Consider the following 4,562-nt stretch of genomic DNA (forward strand, 5'->3'; position numbering starts at 1 on the left):
TCCTTGGTCCTTCTAGTAATTGCTGTGAATTGGGAATTTTCTAACCAATCACTCATTCTGTTCTCAGAATTTATTATTTATTTATTGTGAAGTCGTTTATCATGAAAGTATACCTGCTATACATGGAGCTGTCATCCTAGGTACATTAATTAAGCAATTATTTCAAATTTAAAGCTATTAAATATACATGAATTCATAGTGTAAAGAGCTATCCAAAGAAGTTTCATGAATCTAATACCTGTGCCAAAAGATTGAAAGATATGTCAATTATTTCATGACATAAGTAGGTTTTCCACTTAGTATGCTCACGTGTCACACAATTTCAGGAAAACAAAAGGCAATTATAAACAACTCTGTTTTTGTTTTTGCCCTAGTTCTGGGGCAGCTACTATACTGCACACTGGTAGTCTTTAAAAATTTTTTTTTAATGTTTATTTTTTGAGAGAGAAAGAGAATGCGAGCAGAAGAGGGGCAGAGAGAGAGACAGAGGATCCAAAGCAGGCCCTGTGCTGAGAGTGGAGAGCCCAATGCAGCCCTCAAACTCACAAACCATGAGATCATGACCTGAGCCAAAGTTGGACACTAAACCAACTGAGCCACCAGGCGCCCCTACAGACTGGTAGTCTTAAGAAGAAAGACACAGCTCTTAAAGATGCCATGAATTTGGGGGAAGGGGATAGAATGGAGTTGAGAGACTAGCAAACGAGGAAGCAAATTATGTCATAGTATGTAAATATAGCTTTAACAAGCAAATTGATAGATTATGACTGTATTGCAATGCAGATATGTTAGGGGTTTGCACAGGTTGAAGAAAGAGAAGATGGAACCTAGCCAAGGAAACCTGGAGACAAAGCTTTCCAGAGGCAGTGTGCCTAAGCCAGGCTTTGGAAGAATAGGAACTCTTCAGAGGGGGAAATGATCATTCTAAATAAGAGGGACTATGCATGTGTAAAGGTACAGATTGGTAATAATCAGGAACTTTGTGCGAACTCAAGTACAGAACTGAGGAGTAAGAGAATGATCTGTTACAAGTTTGAGGTAAACACAGATGCCAGATAACAAAAGGCTTATTTGCCATGTGAAGAAGTTAGAATTTTATCCTAAATTGATGGTATCAATTAAAAATGCTGAAGGAAGGGGACCTGGGTGGCTCAGTTGATTGTCTGACACTTGGTTTTGGCTCCAATCATGATCTCATGAGTTTATGGGATGGAATCCTGCCCTGGGCTCTGTGCTGATAGAGTTCAGAGCCTACTTGGGATTTTCTCTCTCCCTCTCTGCCGTCCCCCTACTCTCTCTCCCTCAAAATACATAAACATTTTTTAAAAAAATTTTTTTAAGATATTAAAGGAAATTGTTCTGGCAATGATGTGTGGGAGATGAATTGAGGGGGTTGAAGAAAGCTGTACAGATGGATGCCTAGAAATCTGGGCTGTGTTAATACACGTGATCTATGAATGAGAGACCAAACTTCCTGCAAGGCAGACGGATAGAGAACAGGAGACAGATAAAGCATTGAATTAATAATACGTGGTGTTCCAAGCAAATAAATGAGGTTGGTGAGTGAGAAGAGGCTAAGCTGACCCAGGTGGTGTGGCCAGGTGTGTTGTATATAGGTCTCACGTTTAATGATGTTGTCCTGCATCCTGGATTGACTTTGTCAGGTCAGCTTTAACATAATCAGTTGTGGTGTGGTGGGTTGTTTTTTTTTTTTTCTTCCCCCAATAATGAAATTTCAGCTCTTTTTCTGCTTCAGTAATTGGTACTTAAGTTAAACAGCAACACTAGCTGAAATTCATATTTCCACAAATAAAGATCTGAACAACCCTTTGTAGCCTCCTGTTTTTTTGGCTGAGGGAAGAACACAAGGGGGGACAGAGAATGGCAAGTCTTGTGTCCCATATTACATTTTTTTCTAATGTTTATTTATTTTTGAGAGAGACAGAATGTGAGTGGAGGAGGGGCAGAGAGAGAGGGAGACACAGAATCCGAAGCAGGCTCTAGGCTCTGAGGTGTCAGCACAGATCCCAATGCAGGGCTCAAACTCACGAACCGTGAGATCATGACCTGAGCCGAAGTCAGACATTTAACCAACTGAGCCACCCAGGTGCCCCTCTTGTTTCCCACATTAAAGAAAAGATAAGGCTTCTTTTTGCCAAAGTCTCAAGCTGTAAACCAGTAATCACTATTAGAGATAACTTCGGATCAGTACACATGCTCTGAAGATCGGCATGCCTCTGAAAGTGAGCAGTTAATGACAGACTCCACCTTCTGAAAGTCAACCAGTTAGCAGACCGTCCCATGCCTCTAGACAATCAGCAAATGCCTCGCTCCAGTGACCATAGAAAGTAAGCCACTCAATAACAGCCTTATTCCAGTGTTCACACTAGCAGTTGAATGTCTGTTAATCTATAAACAGGTACTTTTGAAAATCCACCAGTCCCTAGACCAAGTTTTCCAAAACCTTGCATAAGATCAACTCTGACTTTCTTCAGGGAGGCTGTTCTTTCCAACTACAGCTTTTTCTTGCAGGCATGCATGAAGTTTACCTTTTCTGCCTTATATATCAAGTTCAATTTATTGTTAGTGTGCAACCATTTCAACAGCTGAATCACAAGTTATCACCTCAGTCACATGAGTGACAAAGGCACTCATGAGGCCGTGAAGTTATCATATTCAACATTTGCTGCTTCTTAAGGTGACTGCTATCATCTGTGTTTTATTTATGTGTTTGAATCCCAAAGGCCAATGTAAATTTCATTAATTCTCAGAACAGTGGGTGTCTATTAAATGAGGGGAAAGTCCTTTTGAAACTTTTATAGTTTGAAATTATTCAGTGTCAAAAATGGTGGAAAGGCATATATAAACCAGCATATATTAAAAACTAAATCTAAGAGATTTATGATTACCTCAACTATAAAGGGATAAAGTAACAAATTTTCTAATTAAAAGAAATTCAGATGGAAATAATCATAGAAGTTAAATGATTATTCACACTGTGTATCAATCTTTTTAGTACCAAGGACTGATTTCACATACAGGAGTATTTTCTGATTCTAAACTTGCAAACAAGTTTTCAAGTGTCAGGATAAAATACTGCAATAATAAACATGTACTTGCTCCTTATACTATTACAGGGATTATTAAAGACCTAAAATGCTTCATCTTATTATGGCCCAAGATTCAAGTAATCACAATGCAGGAAAAAAGTCCCTTTGCTTTTGCTAGGTTTTTCTCACGAAAAAGGCTTGCTTAGAAGGCTAAGCAAGTAAAATCCCTTCCCAAAGGAGACTTCAGAAATAGAAAATTTTTGCAGAAACTCACTAGTGAGGGAGAAAAAGTGTAATGTTTTGGGTAGAGATAATACCAACGCGAATTTTGGCAAATGTGCTGAAATGCAGACAGTTTATTCGAAGTTGAAACAGAGTACCGTGGATTCTATGGAAGGTGTTGGTTGGCCTGCTCATACTCTGCATTTCCACATAACGCTGCATAGACAACTGATACCCTTTATAATGATGCTGAATTATGAAATTGTTGCATCTCACTTCAGCATTTAGACATTTGAGCAGTTACGGGATTTTTGTGATTTTGTTTGCATTCGATAATCATCAAGTATCTAGCATTGAAAAACTCGGACTTCCAGTGTCAGCTAGGACATGTAAACAACTTACAATCATCACTTCTATCCTAACAAGAAAAAGCTGCATGAGCAGAAAAATCAAGGACTCCTCTTTCTGAGAACTTAGGTTACTGGCAAATCACAACACTGATCTGGAGAGACACACCTATCCAGAGAGAGACACAGCCAAGGTCTGCTTACCTGGAGCTGAAGCTGCTGGAGACACAAACATCTGGGGACATTTGAGTGAGAGTTTTGGTGAATTGCTGGAGGTTGAGTGTGGACCAGCTTGAGAATGAGGAACTTCTATCGGCCACAGTTTTAAGAGGTGCCCCACATCTCCAATGCCATAAGCCCCAGAAACCCATTTGGATTTCCATGGTAGTGACCCGAGAAACATCCCCTTAGGGCTCTGGTAGGAGAAGGGTCACCATTGTGAAAAACACCTAGAGTCTTTTCCACCAAAAAACCTATTCTCCTGGGGAAAAGAGTTTACCCGAGTCTTATGCTAGTGGGATTGGGACATTCCTCCCACTTTAGTGCCCTCTAACTTTTCTGTCTTGCTAAGGAGAAAATAGACAACAGGAGCCAGGGCTTCAAGGAAACAGATTGGGATGCTGCAACCAGGGGAGGGAGTATAGGGCATGGAGGCAAAAAGTTACACCACCAAAGAAACACTCAGGTCACTCCCAGCCCTACACACAGGCCCACTGAAACTGAGACTTAAAAATGAGATTTAACTGGGGCAACTGCATGACTCAGTTGAGCATCCAACTTCATCTCAGTTCAGGTCTTGATCTCAAGGTCATGAGTTCAAGCCCTATATAGGACTCCACGCTGGGTGTGAAGCCTACTTAAAAAAAAAAATCTTTTAAAGATTTGAGGCACCTGAGTGACTTAGTGGGTTAAGTGTCCAACACTTCATTTCAGCTCAGGTCAT

This window comes from Acinonyx jubatus, chromosome A1 (genome assembly GCF_027475565.1).
Source record: "Acinonyx jubatus isolate Ajub_Pintada_27869175 chromosome A1, VMU_Ajub_asm_v1.0, whole genome shotgun sequence".
Lineage (NCBI taxonomy): Eukaryota > Metazoa > Chordata > Mammalia > Carnivora > Felidae > Acinonyx > Acinonyx jubatus.